This window comes from Halichoeres trimaculatus, unplaced genomic scaffold (assembly GCF_033239565.1).
Source record: "Halichoeres trimaculatus isolate MK-OKI-2021-1 unplaced genomic scaffold, fHalTri1.1 fHalTri1_scaffold_20, whole genome shotgun sequence".
NCBI classification, from domain to species: Eukaryota; Metazoa; Chordata; class Actinopteri; order Labriformes; family Labridae; genus Halichoeres; species Halichoeres trimaculatus.
The window spans coordinates 9,587,914-9,609,043 of record NW_027437198.1 but is presented as its reverse complement, the minus strand read 5'-3'; the positions used below and the strand labels follow the sequence as shown (position 1 = coordinate 9,609,043).

Genomic DNA, 21,130 nt, shown 5'->3' with positions numbered 1-21,130 from the left:
TGTCTTATTTAAATTTTGAACAACACAAACTGAAGGTTTGATTCAGATTAAAACTGGGATTGGATAACATGATCTAATCCGAATTTGAAATCCTTCTTTCCCTTCTTTTGAACAACCCATTTTCAGGTTGCTGCTACCTGAAGGCCATGCCCCTGAGTCCATGAAGCAGTGTCCTATTAGTTGCCCTTTAAAAGGGCCTATTGCAGCCTAACATCTGTCTACATGACTTCCTGATGAAGGCTTGATGCTGAAATACATCGAAGTTTGTTTTTAATGTCTACATGACCATGCTGTTATAACAAAGGCATTTTAATAGCATCTAGAGAGTGCCTTGGAGTCTCTTCTTTTTGCTTCTTGAACCCATTTTCAGGATTTAATCCAATCTGATAACCGAAATCTGATTGGATTAGCTTTGAACAGCTGGCCCCCGAAGATCAGTCTGGGTACTTTACTGGACCAACAGACCTTCATGAAACTGGACTCTATTTTCTTTGCTATATGAATAAAACATAAAACATAAATATTAGTACTGGGCAAGTTAATGCGTTATTTTTGCTTTAACCCGTCAATCTATAAACGCCGTTGAATATTCTATTGCACATAAGTGCATGTTGCTCACATGCTTTTATTTTGTAAATGTCTGTTGCTGACCGCGGTGGAACCGGAAGTGAAATTGGCAGAAAAACACGATGAGTAACCAAAACAAGCATGGAGAAGAGGAGCAACGCCACGGAACTTAAAGGCGCTCGCCACTTAGTGTATCAGTCCGCGCGCACGGCCAGATATAAACAAACGCAGGTAGTCTGCCAGGACGAAGAGACACGATGAGAACTAGAGCCTTATTTAGTGGTGTTTTTGTGTGAAAGTAACGCGCTGAAAATTCTCTAAATAAAGCGTGAATGCAGACCGATATCAGATTTTGTTGTTTTTGGTCAAGTAAAATATTGCCCCGTCTGAGTGCAGAGGAAACCAGCAGAGGAGCAGGGAGGGGGTGTTTGGTGCGAGCGCTCTGGGCTTCTGCTGCACTAAAACACTGCTGTAGGGGTAATTTCTGCCCTAAACCTTGTGATAGGACCCAACATGTTCCATCCCGGAGTATCACTTTAATGCCCTGACAGTGGCAATATGTTTTAATTTTGTTTTTTCATTTTGTAAATTTGATTTGCACTAAATATGTGATTTAACTATTACTGTATAACAAGTACTGATTTTTGTGTTTGCATGACAGATGTTATGGCACTTTCGTTCATATGGCAGAATATTCCAATAAAAGTTCACTATACACTGCTTTTGAATTCACTATTAGATTTTGAATTTACAATGCAATTAATTATGATTAATCAGGGAAATCATGCGATTAATTACAATTAAAAGTTTTAATCGTTGCCCAGCCCTAATAAATATATAAATAAAATCATCATTGAATCCAAACATTTGATCAGCATGTTAGTATGTTTGGTCAAAAGAGGAATGGTGGGGAGTCACTTTTGTCAGGATGCTATTTCACACAACTACCTACTTAATACACTATACATGATTTCTGACTCCACTGCAGGGCAAAGACTGTGCAGCTTAATTACTGTGTAGCCTCGTCTTCTCGTCCAAAAGGGGTCACTTCAGGCTCCAGAAAACAAACACACAACCTGCAAAAATGCCAAACTCAAAGCTTTAAAAAGGAAGAAGACAAATGTACGAGTGGCTTCGTCAGTCAATGAGTGTGATGTTCAGTTTCAAACGCTGCACTGTGTAAGTCCACAGCGCTGGATCACAGAGGAGTGCTCTGCAGCCTATGAGCTTACGATGGAGTTTACATTAAATAATAAGGATGCACAGACTGTCAGCTGTCAGCAAAAGAAAGATTCAGAGACAAATAGTGGTTGGAATAATCCTTCCACCTGTGCAGCATCATTCGTCGTCCAGCACGTTCTCACAGGATAAATAAATTGTGTTTTACCTCAGACTCTGTTCTGTCCATTTCACCAAGGTTTATGGGACAGAGAGAGTAAGACAGAGAGGAACAACCCCCTGACACACACACACACCTCCCTGGAGAATACTTTATGCTTCAGACCAGGAATGCAGGACTGAGGCTCGTTTTTCTGTCTCAAGTTCATGTCCAGCAGACCCCCCTTCCTCTCTCTTTCTCTCACACACTCACACACAGACACACACACACACATACACACACACTCTTTCCCTGCCGGCTTTACCACCCTCTTTCTCCACCCCTCCTCCTCCTCCTCCTGTGTCTGCATTGCGGACCGTCTTTTTGTTTCCCAGGTTGGACTCTTTGCAGTTGAACTTGAGACAGACAGACAGCTTGTAAACAGTTAGTAGTCTGGCCTCTGTCTGGTCTGGAATGGCCTGGAATGGCCTTGGGGGGCCAAAAGGGCGGGGAAACGGACACTGGTCTGAACAGCCCTGTTTTAATACAGACACCTTTCAATGGATGTGGAGGCGTTTTGGGAAACAACGGCAGGTTTAAAGACTTCTTAATCTGTCTTCACGTGTCAGAGAGGAGAGGCAGGGATCCTCGTGGATTAAAAAACTGCAGAGGGATGTGATGTGCATGTCAAACAGGTTGGATTAGGAGTTAAAAAGTGTTCAAATCTAATCTGGAGATTTAAAAAAAGCAGATTTTCACCTCATCGGTGAACAAACGAACAAAAATAATCCTGTACTTCTCAGCCGCTCTGATAAACTGAAGTGACTTTCTGAGAGATAAGGAATTAAAATACAGCTCAATTAGGTGTGTGTGTGTGTGTGTGTGTGTGTGTGTGTGTGTGTGTGTGTGTGTGTGTGTGTGTGTGTGTGTGTGTGTTCTTTAACAACTCAGGAAGAAAGGGAAATAACTGTAAACACACCACACACCCTCCACAGGCCTCCAACAAAGCTGTGTGTGTCTCTGTGTGTGTGTGTGTGTCAGTGTGTGGTGTGTGAGTTGATTGGTGGGAGGATATGACATCATGCGGTGTAATAAATGCAGTGCTAGGCAGACTTCAGCCCTGCGTCTCGTCCTGTGGAGGAAAAATCCACACACTGAGCTTTGGATGTTTCCTAAAATCATTTGATTTTGAGGATCATCACGTCCACGGTGTCTCCTGTTCCTCAGAGTACGTACAGTTTTAGATGCCACTGGAAAAAGCGTCAGTAGGTATTTATTGGTGAAACAAGAGCTGTGGCTGTGTGTGAGTGAGTGTGTGTGGACACACTGAAACATAAAACCTGTGTCAGTGGTGATCCTGTGATAAACGGCCTGACTGACATGGTGATAATCTGCAGGGCTCACATCCTGCTGCTGGGCCGGACAAGACCAAGACACAAAGTAAACACAAGCTTGTTAAACGTAAGCAAGAAAATAAAAGCTGCTGAACTCGTTTTTTAACTTTTCTTGTATTCATTCAACTTATTATGATTCAGAAAAAATGATTTTTTTTTACATTCTGTGATAAAAGTCAGAATTCTGACTTCATACAAATTTGAAATAAAGGACGTTTTTTTCTGATCAAACATTAAATCAGTCACTTCTCCATGTGAGGATATGGAGATTTTTTAGCATATAGGAAAGAGATTGTACCAAATTCAAGGATATAATAACGTAGCGTCCCCACAGAAACATAAAGTTATGACGATATAATGGAGTATAGTAGATAATGGAAGGAAAACAAAGAATTACTAATAATGAAAGGATATATAGACATGTTTCTTTACATCAAGATAATTTCCTTCTGCATAGCAACATCCTGAGTATGATCAAATTCATCATGAGAAATAATTTCAGAAAAATTAACAATCTCATTGTGAGACGACAATAACAAATTATATATATATATAAATATATTTAAAAAAAAAACTCCTAAAATATACTCTTAATGAGGTCATCTAACGCTTTAAATTGAAATACAAAATATTTCTGATCTTCGTGATTTAAATTCTCTGTCCAGATGAGCTATCTTGTTGCAAACACTTTAAAATAAAACTTTTCAGGTAACGTTCAGAAACAGATATACTATGGAAACTTTCCTTGAACAAATACAAAACTTTAAATCTGGAATAGTGGCAAATTTTGATCATGGTGCACAAAAAGAAACCACTGGACTAAGGTTGCAAAATGGTGGAAAATTTCTGCTAAATTTTTGTTAAGTTTTCTAAAAATTTAATTTGGTAACTTTCTTTCTGGAATTTAGTCTGGCTTTTGTTGCCTTCAATTAAATGTACTTTCTGAGAATTCCTGCCATTTTTTTTTCTTCTTATCAACTTGAATGAGGTTTTCAAAAATGATCTTGGTTGAAACAACATGATTGGATGCAAAATGAACTGTGTACCAAGAATCATGTGTGGAAACAATTCCAAGCACATCAGATCATCATCAGTCACTAAATCATTAGCCTACAGCATTTTAACTGAGACCACATTTCTGGATTTTGGAGTCTAGAAGTACTGTTAAGGTAAGTTTTGATGATAGTATCGAGGTAAATATGTTTGATGATATGGTTAAGCTTTAAGTAATGGACACATTTAAGTTAAACTAACAAATGCTTGTCAAAATTTATAACATTTTTAAGAGGTACTAGCTATTAATGACACTTAGACTAAGGAAGATTCCCCCAAATTCCCTGAAAATTCATTTATAGTCTAATTTTAAAATATTGCATTAGAATATTTTTGCATGCATGTCTGCCTTTAAGAAACAAAATGTTTAATTTTTACCTCTGGCAAGCAAGTGATGTTTTTGAGGGAGTTTGTTAGTTTGCCTGTGAACAACATAACTCAAAGTATCAAACAGATCTTGATGAAATTTTCAGGAAATGTTCAAAATGGGATAAGGAAGAAGTGATTAAATTTTGGAGGTGATCTGGATCACTGTCTGGATCTAGGACTTTTTTAAAGGGATCTTTATCATTGTGAGATAGGGCCGTTTTCACCATATGTGTATATAACTCCGCAATAAATGGTCGGATTGCTTTACAGAACAATACAAGACAAGGTCACCATAATTTCTGACAGATGTAAAAGTACAATCCAGATCCTGGCAAAATTCTGGATACTAAGATCCAGAATATGAAATATGTACTGGGTCATCATAATTTTCAACACTGCCAGGAAACAAATTATCGTACAAACCTAAAACTAACAGCAAATTGTAGCAGACAGTCTGCTGAGAGGGAGTATAACATTAAAGTAGGACTAAAGTGTTGGTGACAATCACAATATGCTTGGTGGAGGTCTGTGCTCTCTGAGTGCTTTTCTAGTTATACATGTAAATTCCTGTTAATTTCCACTAATTTACAAAAAAAAAAATCCCATGGAAAGTTTCCAACTTTGAAAATTCACAGAATTTTGCAACCCTACAATGGAAAAACAAAAAATCAAGACTAAATCCTTTAAAACACAAAAACAGAAAGAAAATAAAAAAGAATAATCTTAAGGTCCAGTATTGTTTGGACAGAAAATTCACTATTAAAAAATGTAGAGTTAACCTCATCCTCAAAATAAGAGAAGATGAATATTGGTTGAAGGTGATGTGATGAGATCAAGCTTTTAAAGACCTGCTACAGGATTTCAAAGATTGAAACATCTCAGATCTCCTGAATATAACACGACTTTTAAATGTGACTCAAACTTCCACAGCTCATCTTTACGAGCTCTGACGGTCAGACTGTTGTCTCTCCCATGGCAGAGGTGAGGGCAGAGCGTTACTGACAGTTTGGGATCATCTTATCTCGTCCTTTCTGCAGAGATCATTTGCAGTACAATGTTAAAACCGATATAAATGACACAGACTGCAGCAGGGGGGAGACAGATGTTATATGAGAGGGTGCAGGCGGAGGTTTTTAAACTTTATGCACAGCACTGGAAAAATGAAGAACTGAAAATTAGAGTCTTCTGGATGTTAAGGTATTTGATCCTTAATTTTATTGTTTTAATTTCTAATGTGCAGTTTAACAAGGTTTAAGTTCTGACTTTAATTTCTGGGGTGTGGAGTTTGGTTTCTAAGTTCCTTTCTTTCAGATTTCAGAGATAACTGGACGGGTTTGGTGTCAGATCATAAAACGTCCAACGATTTTTCTTAAAGTTGCTTGTGTTTGTGGTGGATACAGTAACTGCAAAGGTCAAGGTCATGCAATACTTCAAATAACTTTAACATTGTGAGACTCCTATCTACTTATCGGATCTCTGAAGCGGGCTCCACATGTACAGAAACCCAGCGGCCCTGGTTCAAGTCCGACCCTTTGATTTTTGTTGCCTTTTAGTCGCTGCTCTCCTTCCTTTCTCATTTCCACACTTGGTGTCATTTTTTCAGCTTTTATTTTTTAAATAGAGACAAAAAATGTAAAAAACACAACATTTTACAAAAACAAGCACTAAGGTGTCATATCTGACGGCTGCAGGAAGGTTTTAATGTGTTTTATTTCCATTAATAAAGAATCATATCGTCAGCATACTGATGGAGAAAAATCTCCACCTCGGGTTGTTTTTGCTGAACACAGAATTCAGGATAGATCGAGCACTTTTCGAACACTAGAGTAAGAATTATTTTCACCAAGCCCCTCACACACACAAACACACACACTCCTGCCTCCATGATCCAGCAGAAACCCAAAACCAACTCATCCTCTCCAAACAAATCCAGCATTCATTTCAGACCGCACGAAGCTGTGAAATGACTGACTGTAGCGCACATTATCGTACAGTCATGTGTGTAATTAACAGCCACATACAGCAGTGTTAACCTTATAAAAGAGTGTGTGTGCTGTGTGTTTACCACAGAGGTGCAGTTTGTCGGATTTTCTCCCTCATTTACATCCACTCATGTGGGACATTTCCAGGTCAGTCATGAAACGAGTAAACTGCTCATTAGCACCAAGTAAGCAGTGATTACGCTTGTTTATGTGGTTAATTTAAGACGTGAAAACAGTGATAGAAAACAGCTGGGCAGGAACAGATCTCTGCTCAGCACAGAGCATGTTTAGACAAAGGAAAAACATGCACGAAAGAAAAAAAAGACAGAGTTACAGAGAAGAAGGTAGGAGGAGAAAAACAGAATCGAGGATATGAATGAAGCCTGTAGCACTGCACTGCTTGAGCTGTTAGTGATGGAAAACCCTCTACATGCTCCGGAAAATGAATTGTGCCGAAGACATCCCTGCTCTCTGGAGGAATCTCTACCTGATAACCAAGTTATAAATCTGGTCTGGATTTTTGCATCAGGTAGTGCATGGAGATACAGATCAAACTGTTAACGCAGAAAAGGATAGAGCATTAAAACCATACACAAAAGTTGCTGCTAAACAGAGACATCACTGAGTTACTCCACCTTTTATCTCAGAGTTATGACTTACTATTGCATAGTTTTGAGGTGTCATTATTTTTTTAAATAAAGCCCAAGCTCATTTTTTATTATTACTTGGCAGGAATGGGCTTCCATATAATTCATATGAAAAACAAATGAACGATAATAACATGGTTCCAGTTACGCCAAAATATCTATTCTGCAGAAATTCCATGTCCTCCAGGGTCAAAATGACCCCACCTGGTCTCAATGTTATTTAAAGCATATCGCAAAAAAAAAAAAAAAAAAAAAAACAGTTTTAGACTCTTTGTCATACTTCAGTCCAACCCATTATCATGATTTTTCCTCCTTTTTGGAATTTAAGGCTAATAAAAAGGGGCCGCTTCTTTTTTTGACGGCTGTATCTGGCCTGCCGAAATACCCCCGTCGTCACTGAGGTGTTTGTGGCTAATGCAATTGATGCGCTCGCTTTCCCCGAATTTAAAAAAAAAAAAAAAACAGCATTCAATGTAATGCCTCTTTCGTTTATTTTGTCATTTTGTAAAAAAAAAAGAGATCAGATGAAGAAAGGAAGCAAAAAAACAAACTGAACAGCAGCAATGGTCAAAAAACTGTGTGCCTACAGCCACACACACCTGCCCGCATTGCCCCTTCCTCTGTCTTTATGCACAGCAACAGCACACATGAGCACATGCCCCCTGCTGAGGCAGCCAAACAGTTACAAAATGATACAGCTTTGGAGACTTGTTCCAACAAAAACCAATGCACAAGAAAAGGCTCTGAAAATGACAAAGGATTTCATTTAGGGTGAAAATGACCCAGGACAACACAAAGGCTTAACAAAAAATCCAGAGGCAGCCCTGACAGGAGATCACATTTTTATGATTTTTTCATGTCTTTGTTTGAATTTGAGGAATTTAACATTCTTACCTTTTTTGGCAATCAGCTTTTTTTTTATATATTTCTAAATCTACCTGTGATATGTTCACATGATGTGTCTGTTTGAATAAGTCACATTTACTGTTTCAAGTTCATGTTCAGCAGACCTCTCTGCCTCACTTACACACGCACACACACACACACAATGTTGGCATGGTGATTTGAAGCATATGTGGGTGGGATCAGGTGACCTCTGAGTCACTTCCTGCTCTGACCGCCATGTTGTTTCCCCCGTAAAAGTGTTAAAGGACGAGAAGATTTCCACCTGGGTGGTTCATTCGCACCTGTGTGTGTTTGTGTATGTGTGTGTACATGTGAGTGTGACTCTCTTTATAAACATGTTGCATATTAAATGGGCTGATGTCTGCTTACTTAGTTACATTTTTGTTCTGGTCAGATTTCTTTCAACTTATTTTGAATTGAAAGCTTTTAAACATGAACATCGATCCCCACTCGTGTCATGGTTATATGGTCCTTGTGTGTAGAGATGTCTGAGTGTTTGTAGTTAAAAGAACAAAAATTAACCAACAAGTCGCTCATGTCAAACCCAAAACAAAGCAGCCTCAGGATTACTCACAAATACCCAGATATGTTAACTTTTCAGTCTTTACGATCAAATTTAACTTGACCAAAATCAACACTAACACTCTAAAACTGTTCAGATGAAATCTTTGAAGCTCTTTGTTTGGTTTTATCTTTCTAAAGTACAATGATAAATAACTTTTTTGATGAAATATTAAAGTATTTCTAAATGTTTGTTTCTGAAATAGATATGTTATCATTTGGAAACACAATGCTTGGCCACAAAGCACCGACAGATAAGAGCCATTGAAGAGCCATCCCTCATTTTTTGTACACTGTTACAGCACCAGCGCAGTACGTGTGAGCTCAGGGTGCACGGTTGGGCAACGATTTGAAGTGTGTGAGTCGGGCCCTTTCCTTCTGGTATAGTTCAAGTTTATACAAAGAAAAATCTGAAGCTAAGAAAAATTGTGTGCATTTTTGAAACTTCTTCACTCTGTACAACTGTAAGGTTAATTATTTTAATTTTTGCACGCATTTTTCCCACAATAATATAAAAAACCCTCTTAGACTCCTGGGTGTGGACCAGACAAACATGTAAAGAGTCTTTTGGCTCACAGAGCAAATGAAACTACAAAAAGCTGTCCACTGATAGAAAACAGTGGTGTGACTACAGTTTAACTCTCCTGTCACCTACCTCTGCTCGGAGTATTTTGACTTGTCTCTGGCTGCTTGCGTCTCCTGTGGATTTTCGGGACACCCCGGTTTAGACTCCTGGAAAGAAAAGAAGAACACTGAATGATCAAAGTGAAGGGTTACGGCCAAATAGCTCAGAGAGATGATTAAGATTTTTGATTCTTTAAAGAAAATTCCTGATTCTCCAATGAGCTGCCACTTCATGCTGTTTTAAAAAATTTGAACTACAATATGTTTTTGGGAATCCTGCAGTGGGAACACTTCAACAAACACGATAGTGAAACACAATGTGAGAACATGTGTGTCCAAATCACATAAAATCTGGTCCCCAAATCCAAACTTGAACCGACCTCAACGGGCATAAAGGTGCAAGAAAAATGTTAAGGATCAGAAACTCTTCTCTGGCTCTTTAATGAATTATTTAAAAATACCAGATAGTTTCGAGAAATTAAAGAACAACCTTTAGAAATGAAACTGAATGTTTGAAATCCTGTGAGGTGTTGGATCAGCACTCAGCACAATAGATTGATGTCTTATTTCAGCATTTCTTTTATTTAATTTATGGTTTATCTTTGTACTTCAGTTATTTGGTCACCCTCTTTAAGTAAACATGTCATACATTTAATTAAAAAATGCATAAAACTGCATTTAAAAAAATCTTCCCTGTTAATTTAGTCTTGATTTGCACAGATTTTGCTGCCTCCACATAAAAATGAAGAAATACCATAATCAAATGATAAATGATAAACATATAGTCTGACCTTAAAAAGAGAAGCATGTGATAAAGAGAAAAAAAAACACGTCTGAAATCTGGGGTTGCAAGCATGGCAGAAAATTACACGATTATCTCTGACCTTAATCTCACCACAAAGCACTTTTTAAAACCACAATGTCAGTGGCGTGATGAAATTCAGTCTGTTAAATATCCTACACATTGCATTTCTGCACATTGACGATGAACACAGCAGACATCTAACTGATTAGAAATGACTAAATCTGTGATTTCTGACTGAACTACAGTAAGAAAAAGAAAACTGGAATAAGAAAAAGAGAAGAAGTCATAAAAGCAGTCTGATTTCTCATTGTAAGTATTAAATTTGAATCCATCTTTCCAGCTCTACAATAACTGTATAACATCCCTCATATTTCAGACAGGGTTCAACAGAATTTGAAGCTGCCCATTAAAGCAAATGTGTTAAAATATGAGTTCAATTAATTCATGCTCACTGATGGGAGAAGAGAGACATAACTAAAGAGCTGCGTTTTTAGCTCTTTTTCTCCATCTAGTGGTTTTCATGACAAACTGCACCAATGAGAGATGTTTTGTGTATTTTAGATGAACCCAGGCCTGGATTGAATGGTGGTTGAATCGAGTATACAAGCTTTCAACTAATTCATTGAAGAAGAAGAAGAAGAAGAAGAAGAAGAAGAAGAAGAAGAAGAAGAAAAATGACGCCACAACACAATCTTTCCGGAAACACACAAGACAAGAATGACTCAGTATAAACCACCTGATATAATATTGAAATTTGGTTTGTTTGAAGATTATTTGATGAGACAGTTACATCATAAATTTTGGAAGAAAGATAAATTAGCCATTAACTGAATCTTACCTTCAGGTGTATACATTGCTGCCCCCGCTGGCCATTCTTGGTATCACTCCAAGGTACTCAAAATTTGAGAAGACTGACCTAGAAAAATTTAAAGTGTATGACTGCTTTTATCTTTGGCGACTGTTTCTAGGATAAATTCCATGACTGTCTACTGGAGACATTTCCCTGGAGACCATCCTTATGTTTGTAAACCCACAGTCTGTCCCAGAATCACAGATTCACTAAGGGCTTCTTTTGCGGCCTTGTCTGCAGGTGGGAACCTTCACCCTCTGAGCATCAGGTGCACAGAGTAAAAAAATATTTCTAACTTCCCATTTTAGTTTCCAGCTCATTCAAACAAACTCAAAACCACTTTCCTCTCCAAGCTTGGTCACTTCCCTCACGTAAAAACCTCTTTTGGTCTCCCTACCTGAGGTATATTAGCCTAGCTTAACCCCACAAGGAAACCTAGCTATCCACCGGCCTTTAAAAAAATATTGATGCCAGAAGTTGTCCTAAACCAGTCACAGCTCATGACTACACTTTGTCAGAGACGGTGCAAAAGAAGTGAATAAAGCCCTCCAAAGTCTAAACAACGCAACGCCAGACGTTACAGACCTTCTTCTTCTACGTTGGAGTTTTACGGCGGTTGCACGTTACAGACCGAGAGCAGGCCCTCTTTTTAAAATGTAAGCCCCTCCCACTGAGCGTTATGGTTTCATAAAATAAACTGAAATACAATTTTTCAAAAATAAAATGGATCTGAAGCCTCTCAAACTGAAAGGGGGATTATTTAAACTACACGTTTACCCTTTTTTACCAACACAAACATCACATTCCAAGGGTCTACTCGAGGAAAATATTTAAAAATATCACTATATAGGCCTAGTTCACGTGACCATAAAAGCCCGCCAGAATACCCTATTTAAAGCACGGAAATTTAGTGACTCGGTTTCCTTAATCCAAACATCTGAGGGCGATGGAGGAGGTCGTAGAGCAGCTCTTCTGAACTACAGGTAAGCCGACATGAAGTTTGTGCAGCTTTTTGCGAAATGAAATCAGATTTAGCTGCTGTGCCGGGCTGGTTGGCGGATATGTGAAGAAGGATGACATGTGGGGAGAGTGTTTAATCGATTTTTAACGAGTGGTTAATGTGTGAATGTGTGTGGGCATGTTTGAAGGCCTGTGTTCACGTGTCGTAGGCTACACGCTGTGGCGGGGGCGCGCAGCCGCACCTGTTCAACAAAAAGTCATAGTTAAATATATTATGAGATAACATAAACTACAACATCTCAAACAAAACATGACCATGTGAGTGCTTTCTTGTAATTTCTGGCGCCAATGCTGCCCGTGCTAAAACTCAGTGTCGCATTTTGAAGAGGCAGGAGCGAAGAACTTAATATAGCCTAACTTATCAATTTGAATTAATGAAGAAAAACAGGTATGCTTTTCCTCTGTGTGCAGCTTGGAGACAACCGTTCATTTAGTTCATTACTTTTACCGTATAGTGCCTTGACGTGGATTAATAATGTAGAACAGTTAAACTACAAAGGCCTCTGTGGTGCACACACTGGAAGCACCAAATCAAAAGACAAAGAGAAAAATAACAGGCTATAAACTTTTAAAAGCCAAATTGATAAAGGGAAACTTGATGTTTTTGTTCTCTGAGAAGAAATTGGTCGAACTTTACTGATTTTTTCAAATTCATTATTTAGGCCTAGTTGTTTCTGTGGTTACACCTGTGTGCTTTGTGAGTAGTTGCTTGTGGATGCAGATGTGTCTACTTTTCTTTTTTACATTACTTTGTTTTCCATGTTTTATGTCCCATAAACCCACCCATGATTACAAAAAACCCTGATTGAGTCTACTTTTTGCTTAGCTATCTACTTAAACTTATATTGATTGTTAAGTTAGCAGGCATGGCCTCTTTGAGTGACAGAGATGGGAGATTCTGGCTTTAAGATATAGACATCATCTCAGCTAATTCTGTCCGTTAACTTATCCTGTTGGTCATGTTTGTGTCGTTGGTGCATTTTTGAGATTTATTCATTTAAATGTCAGACATTTTCTGTTTGTCCGTGCACTTTATTGGACTAACAGTCCATCCAGCTAATCTGATGCCAAGTTTTTACACTGTCGAGTTCTAGTATCAGTCATTAGCATGAATTAGCAGGTGTCTGTGTCCATACACACCTTACCTCTCAGGTTATCAAGTGGTTGTCACGAGTGATTTGTTTGGAGCGGCCTTCAGGGGTCAGGATTGTTGTTGACCTTTCCTGAAAAGATGGCTGCAGTAGCTATCAGAGGATGACTAAGCACCAAGTGCACTGGACTGCGTGCTTTTTCAGGGTCTTTGGCCTCATAAACAACTCTGCTCAGCTTTAGCACAATATCATACTGTGAGAAGGAGCTGCTGTCTGTTGAGCTTTGATAACTTCACCTTTTCTCACTCCTCTAATGCTCTGGCTGTAGAAACAGGAACAGGAAACACAGTTATGACGACCAAAATGCTAAACCAAACCTCCGAAGTTCTTAAGTTTTTCGGTCTGTGGTGAAACATGTTGAGGACACCTGCAGCCTTTGTGTTTCAGCTCAGGAGAGGTGTTGCAGAAACCGGCAGAGTTTAGCACAAGGCTGCATTTTGACTCAGTCTCAAGGTCAAACAAAACCAGTTTGAGGTGGGGTGCTGTGGGGTCTCTGACTTTATAGAGCCCAGAATAAAACCCTGATCACTGTGGGTTTTCTATCTGCTCCTCTTCTGCCTCTCCGTGACGACTCGGCCACTCGTTTTTCACAGAAAGACGCGTTTTATGGAGCGGCAGCCTGCTGACGGGCAGCGAGCGTGTGTTCAGCAGACTTTAATTGTGTGTCTGTGGCAATAAAAGAGCCGGTGAAATACACAACCGTAAAAGAGCTGCAGGCCGGAGCCCGGTGCATCCTGGGAGACGGAGATGAACTGGGTGAGAGTTTGATGGTGAAGAGATCAGACAAAGAGCGTCACCTTAAAATGTAAACGAGTGAAAGAATTTCAGCTCAGGAATGAGTCCACATAAAACGCTTCAATCAGGATTTTCAATTAAAGGTGACTGTAAACACAGACCGTGATGTCATAGTCATAACGTCCAGGTAATACTGTACATTCATCAAAAATGTCCTTTAAAATGGACTGATGTGCCAAATACCTTTCAATTAACTGGTAAAGCACAAGAAACATGATGGAGTAAAGTGTCACACAAAATACAAAACAGAATTATGGCTGTGAGTATCTGACATGATACTGTGTGTTTATTTCATTGATAATACAGTAATTATAAAGCTATCAACTAATTTCAGAATGCAAGGTTTTTTCATTCATTCTTTGTACAACAGCACCATCTCCTGGTCATGAGTGAGTACTACAGGAGTAATTGGCAAACCACAGTTTTGCAGATAGATGAATGGCTTAATTTGACCAACCTGAGATCCTCTTCACTGATGTAGGATGATTGAAATTCTGGATTATCTTATCAAATAAAATGATAAACCCTCAGAATATATCAGTCACAAATTTAATCCAGTAATTTAGCTCCTCTGTTATGTTAAACCATGTTTTCATGATTGTTTTCATGAGTGAAAATGAACCACAAACACTGAAGGAGCTGACCCACATTTGTTAAGCAGAAAACATGAGACATGAGACTCGAGAGACTCCAATGTTTCTCACAGACCACATATGCAGAAACACAAACATGTGGCTGCTGTGGAAATGTGTTTTGAGAATGTGGCTGCAAAACATGTGGTCAAAAACAGCTGCAGCTTTTGGTATTTTAGATTATTCTGGGGGGTTTATATTCCCATTAAACATGTGAAGCTCGAGAATAATTTGTCAGTAGTTATGGTGACTTAAGGCTTTATTTCTAGGAATATTTGCACAATAATTCATGCTGGAGTAGCTGGCAACATGTTTTTATCATGTGTGATGTTATAGCAGTCAGTGGAGTCGCCCTCTCCTGGCCATAGGGAAGAATGCAGGCTTAAGGCTCTCATAGGCAGTAATAGGGAGGCTTTCTTCACTAAGTGCTCATCATTTCTTGTACTACAGGGCATCTATAAAGTCCCTTTACAATTACAAAAGCAAATGAACAGAGAAATATATAGACATTGTGACATAATGAGGATTAGATATTGAGTTTTTTCAACTAATTTGATTTAGAGAACTAATTTGTAGGGTGAGGCTGATAGACTTGTCTTCAATGTTCTTGGACATCCACTCCTTCCTTTTATCCAACACTCTCCTTGTCTCCATAAAATTCTTGTGCCATGTACAAAGTGACAGACTGGACGGTGGAACTCTTCCATACTTTTTTCTGTAGTTTTGCAGAGTCTGCCTATGATGATTTTTGTTTCAATTAACCATGACACACGACGTGTCTCTTTTTTTGATAAGAAGGTATTTTTTAGGAGTTCATTTAACAGAACTTCTTGTCAATAAAAAATCTGAAATGCACAAAACAATGTGATTTAAGACTTTGATTACTGAGTAAACAGAACAAATCTGACTAAGATATCTCACCAATTGCCTTTGAAATATATATTTTAAACTGTAAGGGGAGTTTATGGACACCCCCAAACTTTGTGTTTCACTCAGGGTTCTGTGGTAACTAGGGATGGGTACCACATTTGAAACAGAAAGAATATGAGACAACGCTGAAGTGCCCAAATCTGCTGTTTCTCAAGTGTCTGCTTGAGGCTGGTACCGGAGGTACCAGAAGTGACATACACAGCAAGCCAAAAGAAGCTGTTTTCAAAGCAGAAATTAACCTTTTTACAACCTGGTTCAAAAATCGTCCCCTGTCTGAGTCACCAATTTTAGTACTGGCACTGGCTTTTTTTCTAACTCGGCCGTTCAGAGGATAGTAAGCTCGCGAGCTCACCCAATCAGAGGCACAGCTTGGGTCACGTGACCGACAGGCACTGTATAGCTGTACTCAAAGCCTTTGCCACTGCCAATATGGCCGGGATAGACGATTTTCTGTTTCAAAAACAGACAGGTGACTACGTCCAGGTTTAGGTACCTAAACAGGGTACTTTTTGATTTTATGTGAAAAGGTACCCGGTACTTTTGACAGAATTTGGTCGATACCTATAAAAGTACCTAATTCAGTACCCATCCTTAGTGTTAACATGGCTTCTAAAGGCAGGATATATAGAGGCTGCTGTGCACTTTACAGCAGCAAGGTGCAGAACATATTTACAGTGTTGTGTATTTTAATGTACAATACCATCACTATGTCCCACAATCCTTTGCTGTTTATAGTATGATACTGGAAAGACCGTTCTGAGTAAGTTACTGCAGATATTTCCTGTAATCTATGGTTAAAGTTACAAATCTCAGTTACAGTGTGATCAGGTTGAAAGTTACTGATTGTATTTTGCAATTAGATAAAAGCGTACCTAATACAGCAAATCCCCCATCTTTGTAACCAAATAATGTCAATGAGAGCACCAACTCGTATTACGCAGCATTTTGCAGCAGTGTTACAGTCTGCAGACGGAGCAGGTCATTGTATCGATCAGCCACTGAAAGAGACCTCCACCTTCAGACACACACAAGGTCATTTGTGTATGAGTGTGTGTGTGTGTGTGCTGTCAGAAATGCAAATCTGTCTCCATAAATATGTTTCAATCCTGCTAATGCGCTCAGCGGCCCGATTTAATGAAAAATGCCTCAATCTCCCTCGAGACTCGTTTTTATGGAAAACAACTTCTGAGAGGCTGAAGCAGAGAGATTACAATCTGTGCTGACAGGGATTTTGTTTCTTCTTCTTCTCCATCTGACACACACACACACACACACACACAGAAAACAGAGGCATGGTGGGAGTTTTCAGGTCTCTTTCTGTGTTGTAAAACTTTACAGCAACTCTGGGGGCCCCTGTCGTCATGGTAACAGGTTATACGAGCTCGGGGTGTAGATGGGTGGAGGTGGAAGAGGGGGATGCTCTTTGCACAAGTGTGTGTTCATGTGTGTGTATAGACAACTCTTCTGTTTATAATTACTGGTAAAGTGGGTATAGGGTTGTGTGTGTGTGTGTGTGTGTGTGTGTGTGTGTGTGTGTGTGTGTGTGTGTGTGTGTGTGTGTGTGTGTGTGTGTCAGAGAGAGTGAGAGGAATCATTGTAATGTCGTTTTTGAGAGCAGACGACTCCCCTCTCCACAGCTTGTTATCCTCACACACGCACACACACAGATTGGAGGTTTGGATCAGGACCCCCGGGGATGACACTGGAGGGTTACTGTCGTGCATCTGCTGATGTGACACCCTGAATAATAAAAGAATAGATACTGTAGAGTAGTTAGTGGTGTATTTATGATCAAGGTGAAATATAGAAACAGACGTCAGACCACTGAGCAGATCATAGATCAGCTCTTCAGGAGTTTAAAAAAGAAAAAAAAGACGCATTAAACAATCAACATTTAACATCCCATTGCATTTTAAATATTTCTAAACAGATGTTTTTATGTTCTTAACCTTTTCAGATTCAAACTATTACAGACTACGAGTTCCATCTTCATCTTAACTTGTACCAGATGAGCGTTTTGCATTATATCATGTCCCCCTGACTCGAGGCCCCACAGGCCCCCCACTCCACTTCAGTATTTGACATTCCTCAGGGAGAGGTGGTACGAAGAAGTGGCCGGCGTTTACACACAGATTTGACTCATTAGCATGAAGTTACAACGCTGGAAGATCCATGAAAGTGACATGAGAAACGGATTAAAGGATAGTCTATGCTCCACATGTGCGCCCATCACAGACGGCAGAGCTGAGGCAGATTATATTTTTACCAACGTCCATCTGGGCGTCACATGCAGCTAAAAAACTCTTCTTGGAACATGTGGGATGTTTCTGGCAGAAACATCTTCCAGGAAATCTGTATAAATAGTTTGATCTTAGAGTGGTGTTATTGTAATCAATAACCACTTAAATGATCATGTAAATGATTTCCTCTGGTTACAGACAAGGAGTTTAATAACTAGGCACTACTACAAACATGATTGATGACATTTTGAGTCAATTTTTTCACCTTTGTTCTCATTACTGATGGATGTAAGGAGAACTTTTTACACAAAACTGAAACACATTTTTGATTAAACTCCATTTGTTTTGGCAGCAGCAAATTCACAGCAGTGTCAGCAGACAATAAAAACTTTAGAAAGATTTTTCCTTCCATGAAGGGATTGTGTTTCTTTTTTATTCTTTTCCCCTCATTTTCAACCTCATGAGTCAGTCTGTGCATCCTTCTCTACAACTAAACATGCTTTAAGGAAATGTTGGCAACTTGTGTTTTTGAGATGCACTTTTTTTCAAACTTGTCCAGTTGCTTGTTAAAATTAGCTTAAAGCTAACTCTGGTACAATGCCAAAAAATGGTGACATCTATGTTAAATATCACTCACAGTTCTTTTATAGACAAATCCAATTGAATTGAATTTAAACAGATATCAATGAATAAAATAAGAGATCGACCGATAGTTTTTTTCATGGCCAATGCTGATAAAGATTATTAGTGGGCAAGGAGGCCGATAGCAGATATTTGGAGCTGATACATATTTGCAGTAAAAGTAAAAATGTTGGCATCAAAATTCAGAATAATACAAACTCCAACACTTAACTTATATAAATGCCTTTGAGCATATTTTTATTACCCGACTGCTTCCAAGCTCAGCGGCATGTCATAAAGTTAAATGAAAACTTGAAAAAATAGCTCCTGAAAGTTTTCTACAGTTCATACATTTTTCTAAAATTTCAATGTAACTGCAATAAAACTGGACTGAATTGAGGTTTTGCTGCCTTGCTGCTAGTGGACTTTTGCTAACCAAATCTAGCTGGCTGAGAGTCACTTTCCTTTGCTAAGTTAGGCTGTGTGTATCGTTTTATATCGGTTTTACTGTGCTTTTGTGTGTAGAGTCTAGCTAAATGACCAAACACACTCTCATTTCACTATGAACTGTTCAGCGATCGGATGAGAATAGAATTCATTACGTTTTTAACCCTTCACACACACACACACACACACACACACACACACACACACACACACACACACACACTCTCTCTCTCTCTCTCTCTCTCTCTCTCTCTCTCTCTCTCTCTCTCTCTCTCTCTCTCTCTCTCTCTCTCTCTGGAATACTATCATGGATTATTTCCATGTAAATATTACCTCTTTTTGTGTGGTTAACAAGCGCATTTGGAGAAACTAACAATGAGCAGATATGATATTTACATAACGTTACTGGGCTCACATTAATGGTCATCACTGAGATGGACTGAGATGTTCAAGTTTCAGGAGAGTCTGCTGCCTTAACTTACCTTTGAAATATACATCTGCTTTCCAGAGCCTGTCCACTCTGCAAAAACTTTCTCCTCTCAGCTATGTGAGTCTCTGTGTGTGTGTGTGTGTGTGTGTGTGTGTGCGTGTGTGTGTGTGTGTGTGTGTGTGTCTCTGTGTGTGTGTGTGTGTCTCTGTGTGTGTGTGTGTGTGTGAGTGTGTGTGTGTGTGTGAGTGTGTGAGTGTAAGAGTGTGTGTATATGAGAGAGAGAAAGAGAGAGAGCACTCAGACACAGCGTTGACTGCTGATTGGCTGTTACCTGAGCTATGGCTCTGCTGTAACCAATCAGACTGTACTGTGGGTGGGACAGTGCTGGGTGTGGTGGCTGCAGACAGCAATGCTGCTTCATCAGAGCCATATTGACACAATTTTGAATTGGTTTCTTATTGGCCGTCAAATTAAAAAAAGGCCAATGCTGATATGCCTTTAAATGATGTTAATATGCCAGGCCAATAATCGACCAAGTAGCCGGCTGATGAATAAAAGGTTTGAAATTAAGCAGAAAATTAGAAAAGCACTCAGAGAGCACAGACCTCCACCAAGTGTATTGTCACTGTCAGCAACACTTTAGCCCTACTTTAATGTTATACTCCCTTTCAGCAGACTGTCTGTTACAATTTGGTGTTAGTTTCAGGTTTGTACGATAATTTGTTTCCTGACAGTGTTGAAAATTATGTTGACCCAGAACATGTTTCATATTCTGGATCTTGGTATCCAGAATATTGCCCGGATCTGGATCATACTTTTACATCTGTCAGAAATTATGGTGACCTTGTCTTGTATTGTTTGCAAAGCAATCTGACCATTTATGGTGGAGTTATATACACATATGGTGAAAACAGCCCTATCTCACAATGATAAATAATCCCTTAAAAATGTCCTGGATCCAGACAGTGATCTCTCAGAAAAATGTATCCTCCTTGGTGAAGGTAAAAATAGTTAATCTGCAACAGGACTCCTGCTTTGGCTCAGTTGTTGGAGCAGGTCCCAGGTTTGACCTCTGACCCTGATCCTCACTCTTCTCTGCTGCCTTATATTAACTCTAGCATTCCATCTAGGGTCTTTCACCTCATTTAACAGTAAGTCATCCTTTCTCCAACCTCCCCACCAACTGGTTCCTGTGCTGCCCCCCGCTAAAGACCAGCATTAAATGTTAGTGGTAGGATCTGGTCTTTCTATTCTTCATGAGCTCTGAAATGTCCTCACTGTCAGTCTCAAGGTGAAAGTGTTCCTGTGAAGGATGTTTCTGTCCATGCCAAGTTTACTGAAGCTCACGTAATGTTTGGAGACGATTAAACTGAAACCATTCCAACTTCAAACTGAAGGACAAATCAGTTAAAATATGAAACATTTACTTCACTCTGAGACATAAATCAGCCCCAAAACACCTGCAGAGTTATTTATCTCATGAGATGATGTTTATCCATTTCAGGTGTCTCAGTTTTTGAAGGTGCTGGTGGGAATGAGCTCAAAAGAACAATGGTACAAGAAATGAATTCAGATATTTTTGTTTATGTGTAGAATAAAATAAATACTGCAGCTAACTCAGATCATCAACACATGAAGGCACAAAACAGCTGCTGTCATCACTATCACATCTTTATGTTGTGACAGAATGGTGAGGTGTTAATGAGAAACAGCGACTCCTGGAGGCAGAAATTGTGTATTGCAACTTGCCTCTTAAATTTTTCAGTCCAGTCACAAGAGGAAAAGTCT

The 21,130-nt window shown here is 39.2% G+C and overlaps 1 protein-coding gene and 1 long non-coding RNA gene across 2 annotated transcripts in view; one reads left to right on the top strand and one right to left on the bottom strand.

Annotated features, from left to right (window-relative positions):
• The window catches only part of LOC141810190 (uncharacterized), a 36,537-nt gene extending 24,843 nt beyond the window's left edge, over window positions 1-11,694 (bottom strand). The window contains exons 1-3 of the long non-coding RNA XR_012600057.1: window positions 11,662-11,694; window positions 11,065-11,142; window positions 9,453-9,529 (exon numbers count right to left, since the gene is read on the bottom strand). This is a non-coding gene — a long non-coding RNA (uncharacterized LOC141810190). The remainder of the gene's footprint in view (window positions 1-9,452; window positions 9,530-11,064; window positions 11,143-11,661) is intronic.
• A 292-nt stretch (window positions 11,695-11,986) lies between these two features.
• The window catches only part of LOC141808996 (homeobox protein Hox-B9a-like), a 45,615-nt gene continuing 36,471 nt past the window's right edge, over window positions 11,987-21,130 (top strand). Inside the window, exon 1 of the transcript XR_012599971.1 lies at window positions 11,987-12,059. The gene's annotated coding sequence lies outside the window, so the exon portion shown is untranslated. The remainder of the gene's footprint in view (window positions 12,060-21,130) is intronic.